Genomic DNA, 19,624 nt, shown 5'->3' with positions numbered 1-19,624 from the left:
TGGAGGATAAAAATAATTAAGTATTAAAAAATACAGAAGTACTTTTGAAATGTGCCAATACTCAAAGCCTACAGGCAACTAAATCACATTTTAAATCTTAAGATATGTATGTATATTTTAAGTGTATGTTAAAAAACAAAATAAATCCTGTTACTGTCTCCATAGCAACAAGAGCTGAGGGTGCTAACAGTATGGTTCTCTGACAAAAGTAAGCTTTGGAATAGCAGAACTCTCACCTCCGCTAAAACTGTAATAATTGAGCCTATTTTAAAGTCACTATCACAAACAAAGATCTCAAGCGATTTATATGCAGATCTGCAGGCTACTAATAGCCAATATTAGAGTCTCTTTCATCATAATCTCACCAACCAATTCAAAAATAACAAAACATTTTATTTATCCAGTATTGCTTTATATACAAGAAATGATTATAATTTAATTCTTAAAGCTATTAAGCTATTAAGCTATTAAGCTATTAAGTCCTTTACTAGAATTTTTTTTTATCATGGCAGCAGAATAACTATTTTACCTGCTGAGTTCTGACAAAGACAGCACTGGTCCCTGGTTCAAGGGATTCCATATATCAAAAAATCTTAATCTTTATAATGAAAACAATAGGCTAGTAGTCAGACAGAAATCAGCAACTTAGGGTAGATATGTAAGGAAGAAATTGAAGGATGGCAAGAGAAACTGAGGGGGGTGGTATGAGGAATGTATAAGAATTATGAGATGGGAGTCAAGGGGATAAATCAGGATACCAGAGATCTGTAAACTCAATGCCATGCAGACTTCTTGATTTTCCCTTCTTAGAAATTCTAACTGAGGTTATCTTTTCATAGTGGACATTTGATTCTTTTTTTCCTACCTTTATCTCTACCGTCATTCATGGGATACCGTACATGTTTAATAATGACTTTAAATTATCTTTTAAGGCAGATTATAATGCTGCTCTCACACAAATTATAGAAAACTAGTGCTCTAAGTCCAAACACAGGGGGTAAAAATCACAGGTATGACAGGTTGTCCAGTAGTCTTAATACTGCTCGGTGCAGAACACAGAAGGTCAGTTTGGAAGATAGGACACGATATTTTGCTTGGGAAGCCTAGAATTTTAATACACATCATTCTAAAAAATGGTATAGAAGATGATTCAGCTGGGTACAAGAATTCTGTGTCAAAAGGGTTTACCAGACCATTTTTTAAAAAGTGATTGACATGTGATGGATAGGAGGATTCTAACACCAAACCAGGTATTTTACTGTGATATAATATGGTAGTATAATAGTGAGGGGCTGGTTAGCAGAGGAATTAAAGTCTGGGCCCTGAAAACAGAAAGCTTAAGTTAGATTCTATTTTTTCCTAGCTGAGAACGTTTCTCTAAGTTTCTGATCAGTTATTTGGACTTAATAACATTACCTACACCATGGGGGAATTGCAAGGATTACACTAATTAATTAAAACAAAATGCTCCAAACAGTGCCTAGCACATAAGTCTTCTATAAATGCTAGGTGTTTTTATCACTGTTTTTGTCATTGTCACCACCATCACAGATTTCAACATGATTTGTAAAGTCTGAATTGTGTGTGTATGTTGGAAGGAAGAAAACAAAAACTTCTAAGATGTCATGGGCAGAATGACAAGAACAGTGATATCACCAATTAATTTTTTTTAATTGAGAGGGAAATACTGTTGAAGAAAACATGTTATAACTTAGAAGGTGGTAGATTACCCAAGTCAAAATGGTCTAGGTTAGACAATGAGAAATATGTGGGCAAAGAAAGAATATTAAATAGTGTGATTTAGACCACTGGTTCTCAAAATGTGGTGCAGCACAGCATTACCCGGGAATTTATTAAAAATGTAAATGATCGGACTCCACCTCAGATCAGCTGAATCAGAAACTGTGGAAGGTGGGGGCGCCTGGGTGGCACAGCGGTTAAGCGTCTGCCTTCGGCTCAGGGCGTGATCCCAGCGTTCTGGGATCGAGCCCCACGTCAGGCTCCTCTGCTATGAGCNTTAAAAAAAAAAAAAAAAAAAAAAAAAGAAACTGTGGAAGGTGGAGCCCAGCAATTGCTGTGTAGCAAGCCCTCCAATGATTGTATGCATGCTAAAGTTTGTGAATATTTGGTTAGAGAAAGATATCTATAAATACCTTATCAGAGCAGATCAGGAAGGGGACTTTTGTAAGAAAAAGTTGTTATAAAATATAAATCAAGGCCTCATCTCTAGGAGTATTAATGTATATGGTCAAAGTTAAGACTTTTTTTGTTTTAGTCACTCTTTTAGCAATATAACTGTTGTGTTATTTTATTTTATTTGTTTTTTTTTAAAGAGTCCTAAGTCACTATCCATCACTTGGGGCCTGTTTTGAAGAGAGATCAATATTTTCTGTACTCATGAATTCTTCCAAGATCACCTGGGGAGGAGATGAAGGGGCGGGAAATAAGAGCAATCAGATATATCACACAGCAATGTGAATAGTGAAAGAGAAAATGTGCCTCTGTTGGTGCCTCTGTAAACTGGAATGTTGCAGATAATGCTGAGAAGCACACCTAATCCAAGCAAGTATCAAGGCACTAAAATAAGGATTTTAAATAACTACTAAGGTATTTGTCTTTGATAAAGGTTTCAGAGCAGATGGGAATTTTTAGGAGGGAACTGGCATGGGACTCAGATAATGATGGGAGACAGGTATGAGGGGAGACCAAACCAAAGCAAGGATCAGAAAATGAGAACTGAAGGATACATTTAAGATGAGAACAAAATAAAGTACCAAGAAACTCTCTTCACAAAGTTGGTTTTATGATAAAAAGCATATTCAGTAAGATCAGTCTAAAACAAGTTAACTGTCAAATGTGAAGGCAGGGCAAAAAGATTTTAGCTATAAGTAAGAATAAGAAATATAAGGCATCTAAATCAGAGCAGAATAAATAAAATTATCTCTGTTTGCAGATGACAATCCGTAAATGTAGAAAACCTTAAATGAAAGTGAAGAGTCTACAATAAAACTGTTAGAATAAACAAGCTGAACGAAGTTGCAAGATATAAAATCAATACACAAAAGGATACTAATGATGAGCTATCCCCGAACGAAATTAAGAAAACAATTCAATTTAAAATAGCAACAAAAAGAATGCTTAGGAATAAACTTAATCAAGGAGGCTAAAGACTTGTACACTGAAAAACTACAAACTGTTGCTGAAATTAAAGACGCAAATAAATGGAAAGACATCCCTTGTTCACAGATTCAAAGGCTTAATATTGTCAAAATGACAATACTTTCCAAAGTGATCTATAGATTCAATGCAATCCTAATAAAAATCCCAATGACATTTTTTATAGAAATAGAAAAATCCATCCTAAAATTCATATAGAATCTCAAGGAACCCTGAATAGCAAAGCCAATCTTAACAAAGTCAGAAGTCTTGCACTTCATGATTTCAAAACTTACCATAAAGCTTCCTATAAAGTAATCAAAACAGTGTGGTATTGTGTCATAAAGACAGACATATAGACCAACTGAACAGAGATTCCAGAAATAAACTCCATGGTCAAACAATTTTACAAAGGTACCCAGGCCATTTTATGGGGAAAGGACAATCTTTTCAATAAATGGTGTTGGGGAAACTGGTTATCTACATGCAAAAGGATGAAGTTGGATCCATATCTTATACCGTATATAAAAATTAACTCAAAATGGATCAAAGACCTAAATGTAAGAATTAAAATTCTAAAACCCTTAGAGGAAAACACAGGAGAAAAAGATATGAACTGGAGAACTATTAAGGAAGTTGGAGGAAAACACTGGAAATTATATCCGGAAAGAGAAAACTGTATTTTAAAAAGTTTTTAACAGAGCTTTCATAGGCAGAATCTTAATGCTCCTAAACACTTAGAAAATAAACCTTCGGGTACCATGATTTCCTGGAGCGGGAGAATAGGGGGAAAGGGTAGGAGAGATATTTGCGACATTCTTTATTTCCTCCTTCTTAACCTCCAGTCTATGGTGGTTGAAATCTGGAAATAGGTGGGAATACCACCCTTCTAACCTATCCAAACTGCTAATTAATTACTGTTCATGATCGTGCTTAAATGACATAAGCAACAACCTGAAGGAAGGGGAATCCCAAGGAGCTTTTACTGTTTGGTTATGCACTTCCCCCAAAACAGAAGAATCAAAAACAATAAAGTAGGGGGAAAAAAAGAGAGAAAGAAAAACCAACAGAATTTGACAACTTGGCATAGACTAGATGTAAGTGAAAAGCAGATGAAGAAAAAGAACTATAATTCACATAGTTTCTTGGTTTTTTGCAAGGAGAAAGTATCTAAAGAAAAGAAAAAAAACAAAAACCTCCAGATACAATGCAGAAAGAGGAAATCAGACCTTGACATGACAAGCTTTATCAAATAAAGACTAATCTACTGCAGAAACAGCCTGATTCATTCATTCTTTTTCTTTCTCTCTCTCTCTCTTTCTTTCTCTCTCTCTTTCTTTCTTTCTTCCTTTCCTTCCTTCCTTCCTTCTTCTTTCTTTCTCTTTCTTTCTTTCTTTCTCTTTCTTTCTTTTCTTTCTTTCTTTTTCTTTCTTTTTCCTTCCTTCCTTTCTTTCTTTCTTTCTTTCTTTCGTTCGTTCGTTCTTTCTTTCTTTCTTTCTATTATGTTAGCCACCATACAGTACATCCCTGGTTTTTGATATAAAGTTCCATGATTCATTAGTTGCGTATAACACCCAGTGCACCATGCAATACGTGCCCTCCTTACTACCCATCACCAGCCTATCCCATTCCCCCTCTGGAAAACAGTGTGGAGGTCCCTTAAAAAGTTAAAAATTGAGCTACCCTATGATCCAGCAATTGCACTACTGGGTATTTACCCCAAAGATACAGACGTAGTGAAGAGAAGGGCCATATGCACCCCAATGTTCATAGCAGCATTGTCCACAATAGCTAAATCGTGGAAGGAGCCGAGATGCCCTTCAACAGATGACTGGATTAAGAAGATGTGGTCCATATATACAATGGGATATTACTCAGCTATCAAAAAGAACGATTTCTCAACATTTGCTGCAACATGGACGGCACTGGGGGAGATAATGCTAAGTGAAATAAGTCAAGCAGAGAAAGTTTGATTCTTTATAATGAAAAATATACTGATCTAAAACCAACTACAAAATTAATACATAGCTGCAGAGCATTTTTCCAGTTCTCTTTTCTTCTGATTACCTATGAAAGCATAATAAATGAAATATATGTTTTATATACTTTTCTTTTTCCTGCAACTTCCTCAAATACCATGCACTATCCTCTTTAGTTTCCCCACTCTCTGACTCTACTTTGCAAATAAAAATTGTTCCATGTTGTTTTATATCCATATTATGCCGTGAAGTATCAAATAATTGGAACACATCTTTTTAAATCTGAATATATATTAGTGTAGCTAGAGATACAACGCGCTATTCTTAACAAACTATAATAGACATCCGAGTTCTCTCAAAGTTGTGCAAATATAAGTGAAATACAAAATGTGTGCAGTGCAGCAATGTAAAGTAAACTTTGTTTACCAATATAAATTATCAGTTAGTATATGGCCTCTAGTTATCCATGACAGGCGCACACATGAACCTTCTTTACGTCCACTGATTATAGTGAACAGCCTTAGGAAGGAGGAAAACTGAATTCATTTTATTTGAGTAAGAAAAAAACTTTACATAGTTTTACCATTTTCCAAGAATAACAGCAACTATATCCATTCAAGAAAGAAAGAAAGAAAGAAAGAAAGAAAGAAAAAGAAAGAAAGAAAGAAAACTAGTTAGTCAGCATCAACTTATGGCATTATGGTCCCAGTGAAAGGAAGAGGCTCACTTGAACATCACACAAAGAATATGGAAGTTATGCAAATGTGGGGAAAATATTCTTTCTGAATTTCAATATGTTAAAAATTCAGCAATTTGGAAATCAAAATAAGTTTTTTTTAAAGAAACTACCATATAAAAACTTTAATGCTAACTTCCTAATGATAAAACAAAACACAAAACGAAAGTAACAACATCCAAATAACTGAAATGCCATTAATAATTTTAAATTTGTACATAATTCAATAAAGGATAGAACTATTCACTATCAGTGATACAAAACTACTACACAGAAATAACAAAAAGAAACGGAATTTGAGAAGGTGCATTAATGTATTTATTTATTCACAACTAACAACTTCAAGAAAAATGGATTATTACAAATTTATTCATAAAGTTGTCTACTGACTAAAATAGAGAGTTGAGATATCAGGGCTAAATGCTTTACTTGTACTTTCTTACTCATGTTCTAGTGGTGAGGTGAAAGTTTATATATAGACAACATATTACTGAAAACTCTAATATAATTATAATCTAATTACTTTCTATGTAAACAAAGACAGAGCCAACAGAATAGATTTTACGGATTATCATAATCATTAGGCAGTATTAAGATATATCACTCAAAACGTAAATTTAATGCTAAATGGAACGTTCACATATAAAGAGTGATACTTTGAAAATGAGAATTATTTTGTTAGGAAACTGAATACAACTATTTGTAAACCAACCATAAAATGTACAAGAGAGCTCTTCCATTCAATTCAGTAAAATGTTATTGTGTTCTACCATGTGCAGAGCTCAGCAGTAGATGCTACAGGGGATTCAAACATGATTAAAACAGCTTCTGGTCTGACAGTCAAAAAAACTAAGAGGCAGCCCACGGAATGGGAGAATATATTTGCAAAGGGCACTACAGATAAAGGACTGGTATCCAAGATCTACAAAGAACTTCTCAAACTCAATACACGAGAAACAAATAAACAAATCATAAAATGGGCAGAAGATATGAACAGACACTTTTCCAATGAAGACATACAAATGGCTAACAGACACATGAAAAAATGTTCAAAATCATTAGCCATCAGGGAAATTCAAATCAAAACCACACTGAGATACCACCTTACGCCAGTTAGAATGGCAAAGATAGACAAGGCAAGAAACAACAATTGTTGGAGAGGATGTGGAGAAAGGGGATCCCTCCTACATTGTTGGTGGGAATGCAAGTTGGTACAGCCACTCTGGAAAACAGTGTGGAGGTCCCTTAAAAAGTTAAAAATTGAACTACCCTATGACCCAGCCATTGCACTACTGGGTGTTTACCCCAAAGATACAGACGTAGTAAAGAGAAGGGCCATATGCACCCCAATGTTCATAGCTGCATTGTCCACAATAGCCAAATCATGGAAGGAGCCGAGATGCCCTTCAACAGATGACTGGATTAAGAAGCTGTGGTCCATATATACAATGGAATATTACTCAGCTATCAGAAAGAACGAATTCTCAACATTTGCTGCAACATGGACGGCACTGGAGGAGATAATGCTAAGTGAAATAAGTCAAGCAGAGAAAGACAATTATCATATGATTTCTCTCATCTATGGAACATAAGAACTAGGATGATCGGTAGGGGAAGAAAGGGATAAAGAAAAGGGGGGTAATCAGAAGGGGGAATGAAACATGAGAGACTATGGACTATGAGAAACAAACTGAAGACTTCAGAGGGGAGGGGGGTGGGGGAATGGGATAGACTGGTGATGGGTAGTGGAGGGCACGTATTGCATGGTGCACTGGGTGTTATACGCAACTAATGAAGCATCAAACTTTGCATCGGAATCCGGGGATTTACTGTATGGTGACTAACATAATATAATAAAAAAAAAATCATTAAAAAAAAAAACAGCTTCTGGCCTGAAGGAATACAATGATGGAGATAAGAGTAAGAACAGCCATGATATAAAGCAGAGAAAGCTAAGTGCCACATAAAGGTATGAAACAGGGGCCACAAGGTTTAAAGAAGAGAAAAATGTACTTCAGAATGGCTCCCAATTCAGTACAAAGTTTAATAAATGTTCATTAATTTTCTATTAAAATCAAAAGTACAAGGTTATTTCTAAAAGCTAATTGGAGAGAATTACTAAGTCTTTCTAATTTACCTTTTCTTTTTAAGTTTCAAAGAAGAGTTTTATGGATATAACAGTTAAAAAGCTACTAGGGAGGGGCACCTGGGTGGCACAGTGGTTAAGCGTCTGCCTTCGGCTCAGGGCGTGATCCCGGCGTTATGGGATCGAGCCCCACATCAGGCTCTTCAGCCATGAGCCTGCTTCTTTCCCTCCCACTTCCCCTGCTTGTGTTCCCTCTCTCTCTGGCTGTCCCTGTCTCTGTCGAATAAATAAATAAAATCTTAAAAAAAAAAAAGCTACTAGGGAAATAGCTCATGTTTTTAAAAAGCTGAAGAAGAGCAAACTAAAATTAAAATCAAGCAGAAAAAGGAAACAATAAAGATTAGAGCAGAAAACAAATAGTAAATAAAAATAGAGAATAGTATTGAAATCAGAATTCTTTGAAAAGATGAACAAAACTGAAAACACCTTAAACTAGATTGATCAAGAAAAATAGCAAAGACACAAATTATCAAAATTAGGATTGACAGAATGGATATCACTATCAACTCTACAGAAATTACAAGGATTATAAGGGAACATTATGAATAACTTTATGCCAACAAATTAGACAGTTTAGAAGAAATAAATTCCTGGAAAGACACAAATGATCAAAACAGACACATCAAGAAATAGAAAATCTGAATAGATATATAACACATAAGGAAACTGAATTAACATTTTCCCATAAAGAAATGCCGTGTTCCAGGTGGCATCACTAGTGAACTCTACCAACTATTTTTTTTTTAAAGATTTTATTTATTTATTTGACAGAGATAGAGACAGCCAGCAAGAGAGGGAACACAAGCAGGGGGGTTGGGAGAGGAAGAAACAGGCTCCCAGTGGAGGAGCCTGATGCGGGGCTCGATCCCAGGGATCCAGGATCACACCCTGAGCCGAAGGCAGACACTTAACGACTGCGCCACCCAGGCGCCCCATCTACCAACTATTTAAAGAAGAAATAGAACTCCTTTTATAAACTCTATCAGGAAATTAGGGAAGAAGGTGGGACAGGAGCAAGTGACCTAGAAAAACAGATTACTTTGGGTACATGTGACTGGATTTTATATCAATGGTTTATAAGAAATATGTAATATTTATTTGATTTTTGAATTTATTCTTAGTTTTATCATTTATCGCTGCTTTGTTTTAAAAATTCATAAATACACCACTGTAAATTTTATCAAATAAAAGAGTTTAAAACTAAGTTTTCTAACATTACATTTATTGATGATAGTTTTCTTAAAGAGCTTTGTTCTGATCTTATTTGGTAATTCAAAGCAAAATGAACTATAAGAAAATTTTTAAGAAAGAGCATTTTGATTGTAGAGAAATATGCTTAAAGCCTTTGTTTTAGAAAGATCAGTAGAACAGGTAATTCTGTTTGGGACTTGCACAGTCTCTTGTGAAACTAAAGTTAATGAAACTAACTTCTTGCTGGAGCTAGATTCTAACGCCAGGTACATAGCTCTAAAAACAAATATCTCACTTCAAAAAAGTTATGCTACAACCAATAAATAATAGCTAACTTCTTTTTCTTAGAGAGAGAGAGCACACATGCACATGAGTGGGGGGGAGGGGCAGAAGGAGAGGGAGAAAGAATCTCCAGCCAACTCTGCACTGAGCGCAGAGCCAACGCAGAGCTTGATCTCAGGACTCTGAGATCACGACCTGAGCCAAAATCAAGAGTCAGACGCTCAACCGACTGAGCCACCCAGGCGCCTTGTTCACATTTGTATAACAGTTTATTTTATACTTTTATTTACATTTCATAATTTTTCTATGAGGAACACATTAACCTTGTTGCAGATGGAAAAACAGAATCAAAAGATCTGTTACGATCACAGTATTTAATGGTAGATTACAAAATGATAGCCAGGTTTTTCAATTTAGAATATTACATTATTTCATCAACAATATTGTTCTTCAAGGTATGTAACTCATTTTAGCAAGAGATGATTTTAAATGATCTATAAAACTGGCAGTAAATAGCACTGAATTACATGGTATGTTGGGTTGTATTAGTGCCTACCAACATCCTAGTCTCCATTCCTTTCTAGGCACAAGGGTGACTACAATCGCCGGCTTCTGTTAAGTTTAGGAAGGACTACGTGACTGGTTCTGGCTTATAAAATGAGAACACAAGTGACATAGGCCCTGCATGATTTTATAGTCTGTCTCCTCCTCTAGACACGAAAATCAGAGAAGTCTCATGTTGAGATGGTAGGATACAACACTCAAACAGCCTGAACTGCTGTGCTATTGTATAAAGAACAGCTGTCCTGGAGAGTTGCCCAGGCTTGTTGGGTTAACTAGAAATAGACCCTCCTTGTGTTAAACCACTGAGATTTGTAAGGTTGTTGTTATGACAGCACTGTCTAGCTTATTCTGACTAATGAAACGGCTACAATATTACTCCTTTTTCAATTATGTTCCTATCCTTTGGAATAGGTCCAGAAGAAAATTTTAATGTGTTAATACTAGCTAATCCGCCTTTTTAAAAAAGAGGGAAAAGATTTTAACATCAGTGCCATTTGAAGGTAAAGCGTTTAGCTAGAATTAACATTCTGGATAATTGCACAATTACAGCGTGTGATAATGACTTTCCAGTTTGACTAGAAATACATAATTCTTTTAAAGTAAATTTATTTAAATAAAAGCATGAAATTCAAAGAAAACATTAGGTTACAAAAGTACGGTTATAAGCAGGAATGGCCAAAATCATGAAAGAACTATGCCAATGAAGGAAATTTGAGAAACGTGCACTGTACTAAACTGTATCTCAATTGGGTAACTTAGTTTAATTTTCTATTTTCTGTCCATTCCATGTTGAGATGGGAGCAAAATATTTAGGCAACTGCATTTAAACTGGTATCCAGTATGAAGGGATAGAACTGATGAAATACTTTGAGATAATAACAATAATCTCCTCTAGTCATAACTGAGATATTAGTTAGGCATTAAAGATAATAAGAGACTCAGGAGATAACAAGTGTAAATGGTTCAAGCTAAAAAGACTTCTCATATAAATAGACTTAAGGTGATTTGGACAATCTAGTCATTTGATTAATCAGAGCAGTCGCCTCTCTCTCTCTTATTTTTGGCCATCTTTTCAGGAGAGCCAATCCATTTCTTTCTTTCTTTTTTTTTTTTTTTAAGATTTTATTTATTTATTTGAGAGAGAGAGAGAGTGCGAGCATGAGCAGGGGGAGGGGTGGAGGAAGAAGTAGACTCCCCGCTGAGCAGGAAGCCTGATGTGGAACTCGATCCCAGGACCCTGAGATCATGACCTGAGCCAAAGGCAGACACTTAACCGATTGAGCCACCCAGGTGTCCCAATCCGTTTCTATATACTTATAAGAGCCACTGATGCATGCTCACAGGTCAAAAGTGGGGAAAGAGGCTTTCCTCAGCGGCCACTATGGTGCTGCATCCTGAGGAAGCTAGGCTGAGCTGCGGTGAGGCCCTCACCTCATCAGACAACCAGCACTGTGCCCAGCAGCTCCCGCCCATCATTTGCCCGCACCATGGCCTCTGCCTTGGAGCTCACCTGCATCCACGTGGCCCTCACCCTGTGACACAATGACGTAAAGGTCAGACACGATAATAAGATCAATGCCTTCATTAAAGCAGCCAGCGTAAATGTCGAACCTTTCTGGCCGGGTTAATTTATAAAGTCCGTGGCCGACATCAACACTGGGAGCCTCACCTGCACCAACAGGAGGTCCTGTCTCTTCCACCACTGGCGCCCCAGCTGAGGAGAGGAAATGTGGAAGCAAAGAAAGAAGAATCTGAGGAGTGTGATGATGACATGGGCTGTGGCCTTTCTGACCAAACCTTTTTTGTAACATATTCAATAAAAAGCTGAACTCAAAAAAAAAAAAATGGGGAAAGAGGAAACAGTGAATCAGTTATACATATAGCACACACCTCTGAAGAAACTACGTGTAGGGTACTGTGGCATCCTTAAACAAGTGTGATATGTCAATACAGAAGAGCTTTCGTTACTCTGTTAAATTGAGAGTAAATCATGAGGTCATTCTTAGATGTGATGGGTGATCAGTGCGTTCTAACACCCATAGTTTCTAAATTGTGCTACCGCACTTACAAATATGTAAAGGGCGTCTCATCATGCTCACTCACTAAACTTGGCACTGAAAGAAAAACCTTAAAGATTTGCCCCCGATTAAGAAAGTGAAAAGGAAAGGCAGATAAGCTGGAGAAGAGGAGAAAGTATTTGATTCCAGGGAAGTGGAAGAACGGATACAGACTGACAGGGAGATGAGACAGGGTATGGGAGTGTACAGATTAAAGCAGCCCTTCCAGTGGCTCAAGCAGAACCAGAGCTAGAAGCCGGGCCCAAAGGAAGAGAGCAGTGTTTTCATCCGAACGAGCTGGTGTGCACAACAGACTGGCTGAGGAAGACTGAAGTCTCTCATCTCACTTAGGTATTTGTAAGAATCACCGTCCTTTCCCATAGATACATCACCACAGCTACAGTACAACATGTTTCCTCCTTGTACTAGGGTAGGTAGGCCAAGAAAGAAAACCACCCTAAAATCTCAGTGGCTCAACACAACAGAATATGGGAGCTCAGGAGGCAGCTCCCTATCCTAAGATAAGCCTTGTAGAGCCTTTAGCTCTCCACATCAAGCTAAAGACCAGGGGAGGAGATGCATATGTGACGTTTTTATAGCCTCGCTGGAATCCGTATACATTATTTCTATTCATTTTGTTCAAAATTCAATCACGTGACACCCTTATCTTCATGAAAGGCTGGGATATATAGTTTACCTAAGTCCCAAGGAGGAAAGGGAATTTTGGTGAACATGTAGTATTCTTTGCTATATGCTACACAATACCTTGACAATTCATAAAAGATGCAGAACTAATGAGCAAAGCAGCAAATTCTGTTATCAATATAGCCTTCTTTCTTTTAAATGGGCTGAACATATATCATCAAAAATTAGCCTAATCTACACATTTTTTTATTCATTCAAATATAGTGCTTTAGATTATAGTGCCTAGAATACTGTCTGGCATATGGTAGCTGGTTAATAATTATTTGCTAAATGAATAGTATGAAGTAGAAAAAGCAAAGACAAGCATCACAAATAAGAGTTCCAATAAAACAAATGATTTTAAAAGTGAGTTTTAAAAAGCACTCATGGATATTAAAAATGTTAATCACAGTATAAATCACCTGACTGAGAGACTCAGACTTTCATAAAACAAACATGGTATAAATCATCGCCATTATAATCAGACTATAATCATTTAATTTCTAGCTTTAATGACTGGATTATTTTCCATAAAAAATATCCAACAAAATATGCTGAGAATATAGTTGAGTTAGAAGGGAAAGACTAGAAGACACTTTGGCTGCACCCAAGCTCTTCCACACTCAGGGGTATTTGAAGGATGTCTTAACAAAGGAAGTCAATATCCTTTTTATTCTTAACTTTCAACAGGAAGGCTAAGCAGCTGCTTTCGGACCCAAGGCCTGTAAGTCAGTCTGATCCTTTGAGCCTTAAAAGCTTTGTTTAGGCAGGTCTGGAGTAACTTTTTTCTCTAAGGCTAGTTTAGCCTTATTATCAAAGTGTGTCCTTTCTTGGATCTCTACTGAATGCTCCAGGCTTTTAATAAGATCTCTCTACATTCTGGCTGCTCAGAATGAAAAACAAATCTCCCATTCCTATGGGAACTCTAGGAATTGTTCTGTTTATAGCTTCCTGGGATTGTTTCTCCAGCCTCATGGGCTCTTACCTCATCTATATGCAACTTAGTTTTGAGTTAAAGATTCAAAAGGACCCTTCTGCAGAAGTCTGTGGTCTGTTTCTGCTAGCTTCCTACTCTTCAGCACTTTGTAAATTTCAGTTGCCTCGACTTCCCCAATTTCTGATCTGTTTCCTCAGTTCAGTAAGACAATCCTTCTTTGAGTTCTCCACCATCAGTAGAATACCTTTAGGCAAAAGGCTAGGTTCACCTAGTTTCCTTCCCATCCTCTCTCTCAGGGATCACATTACCATGCTGTTAACTGCGCAATGTCTGATAACAGCTGTTTCTAGTGGGAGGGCAAGTCCAGTACTGGTTACTCCATCACAGTGGGAAGAAGTATCTCATGCTGTTTTAATTTGTATTTTCCAGATGTTTACCATTCACAATGTGGCGAACAAAAGGCAGAACCTTTGTCTGTCTTATATATTGCTTTAGCCTTAGCAATACTTATAATACTGTGGGATACAGAGCAAATACTATTATTTGTTGAATGAACTATTTCTGTTTATCCATATATTTTTGGAGGTTAAATGATCTATTTGTCCTTCGTCTATTTAGTGCTTAAGATCTAAGAAAATAGGTGATTCTAAGCTGTCTTCAAGGTAACTCAAGAGTAAGTCTGATCCTACCTAATTTCTATTTTCATGCAATTATGTTGTGCTATACAAAAGGGTATACTAGACACGATGAAATATAGATAGACCATACAAGCAATAAATACAGAGACAACATGGTGAACCAAAGAAACGGTTACTCCAAAAATGATTCCAACAACTTTTAGGACATTCCTATAAGACATTACTTCAATACAATTTTGAATAAATTAAACAGAAATTCTCAATTCAAGAAGTTGGGATTTAAATCTTTGTTTACCCATATAGGTTATTACAAAGAAAAAGGCAAATTATTATAGCTTACAACTCATTGTTGAAAATGTTCTCTCTTTATTTCAGTGTATGGCAAAGGTCAGGGTATAGGAGATAAAATAAGGCAGTGCAGATTTCAATTACCTATTTTAATATCTTTGCATATACAAAAGCCTTTAAACAAGCCAACACCATACTCAAAAGCCAATGACATTAGATTTCATTTCTATACATCTGAAGAACTAGGTTTTTGATAATATAAAAAGGAGTTCCAAATTTCAAAATTTTGGTTATGTTGACTTATGTGATTATTGGTGTATTGATATAAGCAACTCTATATATTTGTCAGGTCAACTTCTGAATTTTAAAGTAGTTATGAAATATAACTATACTTAAGTTTAAAACATTACAGAAACATGTTTCATCATAGGAAGACTGGAAAATACAAGAAGCAAAAATAATGCAACTAAAAATGATCGGAATCCTACTATGTCTGTTAGTTTCAAAGCATTATGGCCCTTCCTATTATTTTATTTTATATAAAATATTAATGCCAACAAAAACAGCTAAAAATGACTTCCCCTTTTGCCTTTTCTTTAAAGATTTATTTATTTGAGAGAGAGAGAGAGAGAAAGAAAGCACAAGCATGCAAACAGGGGAGGGACAGTGGGAGAGGGAAAGAATCTCAAGCAGACTCCATGCTGAGCAGGAAGCCTGACTCAGGGCTCCATCTCAGGACCCTGAGATCATGACCTGAGCCAAAATCAAGAGTTGGATGCTTAACCAACTGAGCCACTCTGGTGCCCTGACTTCTCTTTTTAAAACTTAGACCCTAAAAGTGGCAAGTGAACTCACTGAGCAACATTTTACATGAAGGGAGATAGTGTGATGCCTGAGAACAGTTGCATTGCTAATATGAACTTGAATATTAGTCACAGTTTTTTCCTTGTTAAATGATTCTCACCTCATCAAAATGTAAAATGTAACTAAAAATATAACATAGTTATATATGCAATTTATGCTGTAACACAGAGCAGACATGCAGTATGATTGTAAGGCTTGAGGTTAGATGTACTTGTAAATGTTCTAAAAATTCATGAATATGCTACCATTTCTCCCAAATTAGAGGAAAAAATATATCTTCTTTAGCACCTTTAAGACAGAAATATTACATCTATAATTCATATCTTCTCATCTATATCTATGAGAAAGTAGGGGGAAAGAAACAGTAGGCTAAAGAACACAATGATGAAAAGAAAGGGCTTTCCACAATAGCTAAATTGTGGAAGGAGCCGAGATGCCCTTCAACAGATGACTGGATTAAGATGTGGTCCATATATACAATGGGAATATTACTCAGCCATCAGAAAGAACAATTACCCAACATTTGCAGCAACATGGATGGGGCTGGAGGAGATTATGCTAAGTGAAATAAGTCAAGCAGAGAAAGACAATTATCATATGTTCACTCATTTATGGAACATAAGAAATAGCAGGAAGATCGGTAGGAGAAGGAAGGGAAGAATGAAAGGGGGGTAAACAGAAGGGGGAATGAACCAAGAAAGACTACAGACTCTGGGAAACAAACTGAGGGCTTCAGAGGGGATGGGGATAGGGGACTGGGATAGGCCAGTGATGGGTATTAAGGAGAGCACACATTGCACGGTGCACTGGGTGTTATATGCAAATAATGAATCATGGAACACTACATCTAAAACTAAGGATATACTGTATGGTGACTAACATAACATAATAAAAAATAATTAGTAAAAAAAAAAGCAAAACAAAAAATGTAAAACAAAAACAAAAACAAAAAAGAAGGAAAGAAAAGAAAGGGCTTTCAAGTGAGACTTGCAACACACTGCCCATATTTTGTGGTCTGCAATAAATTATCCAACTTTTCCAAGCCTGGATTCTGCATCTTTAAAACATGGGCCACAATCTCTCTCTCAGAATTGTTATGAGGATTACATTTAAAGAGTAATGTAGATAAGGCTAAAAAGGAAGATATTAAAATTTATTATCCTTTGGAAATAGGAAGCTTGGATAGTAAGCAAGTAAGTAAATAAACTTGGATAGTAAGCATGTAAATAATGGTTAGCCATCATTTACTGACAACTCCAAAAGGATTTCTCCAAGGTAGACCCAAAAGGTCTAGGGCTAACAAAGAAAGAGAAAAGTTAACAATTAGGGAAGGAAATTAAAACCCCCCCCTTTTTTTTTTATTTTTCAAAACTTTAGGAAAGTATTCTGAAAAAGATCCTAGACAGTCAATGTGGGAGGCAGAAAACTGCTAAGATCTGCATAAACATAAACATTGTGCCAGACTGTAATGAAATTCTACAAGGGTAGATTAAAAACAAATTCAGTCTTTGTCCCATGAACGAAAATGACTACTGAGACATTTTCAGAGATTAAGTGTGAAGGACCAATAACTTTTTGGCTTGTTCTTGGAATGTGCAGTTGCCACTAATCTTATAATAAAGAACTCACAACAGAGAACACTTCACTATCCACTAACCACGCGTAAAGAATCAGCATTCCTCTAACCTTAGAATATCTCTCAGCAATTCCCAGTCTTTATAACAGGATAAGTTGCTTTTCAATTCTCAGAAATCTTGGGATCATCTGACTGGGAAGGAATAGGGAAGAATTAACTCCTGACAAGAACACGTTATGGAAAGATGAGTTGCCTACTCGCATGGAAAGTAAATCATGAAAAGAGAGGGTTAATGGGAGGAAGAGAACTATTGTTCTACCAGGTACATCTCTGAGTTAGAGATAAAAGCAGAAATTTTTATTCTGACTTTCCTTAAGTACACAAAAGAAACCAACCGTTTGCTTTACTCTTCTTGGGTGTATGTTAGTAAAAGGGTGATTTATAAATATGCAAAAGTAGACACTGACTTAAGCTTAGAAGTCTTTTTTTTCCCCTTAGGGTTTTTATAAGTCTCCTCCCACTCCTGGTTTTTAAACTAATAAAACATATTTTTCTATTCACATTACTTCTTTAACATTTGAAAAAAAAATTCTGGCAGCTGGATGGAGATAGAAGCAGTGGTGCTTAATATGGTAAAGAGGAATCGAAGCCAAGAAGTAAATCTCAAACTTAAGAGTTTATAAATTTTCCACATGATTTCTGTCATTTTAATAATGTACCTCACTGGATGTATGGAAAGAGAAAAGAGAATTACATTTAAGTATGGAACAATAAGTAGTAAGGAAAAGAACACTAAAGTCTTTTTTTTTAATAATAAAATTGGGTCCTAAAGCTAAATGTCAGCTCCCCAAATGCATAAATATTTCTATAATTAGAAACAACTTAAAAAACTTTCAATATTATGAAAGACGAAAATCTCAAAATCCTATCAGGAAGGTTCTGCTTCTCTACAGCCAAGTATGCTTCTACTAGATGGACTCTTCTCACAGATTAAACTCTGGACAAAATACAAAAAGCAACTACCTCAAGGCCCTGGAGACTAAACATAATAGATTCTGGAAGAGACCTAACAATTGGAAGAAGGAAAAAAAAAGAACAGATTGATAGGAGTTTCTCTTTTTCTAATTTATTTTTATTTTTATTTTTTGGCTTCTGGGCTAAAAACAAACCACAGCACTGCATGGGGCCATTAAAACTCCAAGAGAAATCCTATAGCTTGTCTACTCTGAAGTATCAAAAGACAGAGCTTGCAGCAATAAGTCACTGAAAAGCTACAGGAAGAAGATTTCCAGAAAAGAGAGAGAGCTATAGGAGGTAGCCAAAATTCTGTGTCAAACCTCTGGCTGATTGCTGAACCATGCATTGCATGGGGCAGACTGGCTAAGTCTAATACAACTGAACTGAACTCAACTGATGCCAAAAAGACAGAGTTTTCCACTAAATCAAACCAAGTTAATTGCTTGCTAAAAGAAAAACTGGTCATACTCTTTGAAGGAATATGACAAAATCCAGAGTATCTACAAAATGAAATGTTTAGGATACAAAATTACTCATCACATGAAGAACCAGGAAATCTGACCCACCATCAAGAGAAAAGATGGAGACTGACACTGTAAGACTCTAGATATGGTAATCATCAGGTAATAAATTTAAAGCAGCTATTATAACTATTTTCAGAGATAAAGGAATATATTTTCTTAGTGGAAAAAAAAAGGCAAGGAAATCTCAGAAGAGAAACAGAAGCTGTAAAAAAGAACCAAATGCAAATTCTAGACCTGAAAAACATAATAGCTAAGATAAAAAGTCACTGGGTGGGTTTAACAGCATATTTAAGTGTTTAAATATGACAATTTAAATGACAGTATATAGTGTGCATATATATGTATGTACACACATACACACATAAATAATATATAGTAAACTGAAAAGTTTAAAATGACAGAGTCGTCAGTGAATTTGAAGACAAAAGAATGAAAACTACCCAATCTGAAGACCACAGAGAACAAGGATTAAAAACAAAAAACAAAACAAAACAACCAACTGAAAATACACCTGGGGACGTGTGAGATGATATCCGAAGGTCTAACATATATGTAATTAGAGTCTCAGAAGGAGAGAAAATGAGGCAGATAAAATATTTCAAGAAATATTGGCTAAATATTTCAAATCTGTAAAAGACATAAACTTTCATAATCAAGGAGTTCAGGATAAATATGAACAGAAATACACTAGGCTCATCATAGTCAAACTGCTAAAAAACAAAAAAGAGAAAATTTTGAAAGCAGCCAGAGAAAAACAAGATATTACCAAGGGCCAACAACTTGAATGATGTCTAACTTCTCATCAGAAACTATGGAAGCCAAAAGACAATAAACTAACATCTCTAAAGGGCTGAGGAGGGGAGGGGGGGATCTACACAGAAGTCTATATCCAGTGAAAACACATATCAAGAATGGAGGCAAAATAAGACATTTTATTTATTTATTTGAGAGAGGGAGAGAGAGAGAGCGCACTCACACAAGCACA

At 36.0% G+C, this 19,624-nt stretch overlaps 1 protein-coding gene and 1 pseudogene across 9 annotated transcripts in view; one reads left to right on the top strand and one right to left on the bottom strand.

Annotated features, from left to right (window-relative positions):
• The window catches only part of TANC2 (tetratricopeptide repeat, ankyrin repeat and coiled-coil containing 2), a 363,080-nt gene that overhangs the window by 175,926 nt on the left and 167,530 nt on the right, over positions 1-19,624 (bottom strand). The gene's annotated exons all lie outside the window — the stretch shown is intronic.
• On the top strand, positions 11,542-11,882 carry LOC109490069 (annotated as a pseudogene).

The sequence above is a fragment of the Ailuropoda melanoleuca genome, chromosome 13 (genome assembly GCF_002007445.2).
Source record: "Ailuropoda melanoleuca isolate Jingjing chromosome 13, ASM200744v2, whole genome shotgun sequence".
Lineage (NCBI taxonomy): Eukaryota > Metazoa > Chordata > Mammalia > Carnivora > Ursidae > Ailuropoda > Ailuropoda melanoleuca.
The sequence above is the reverse complement of the archived record's forward strand: the minus strand, read 5'-3'. Positions and strand labels throughout refer to the sequence as shown.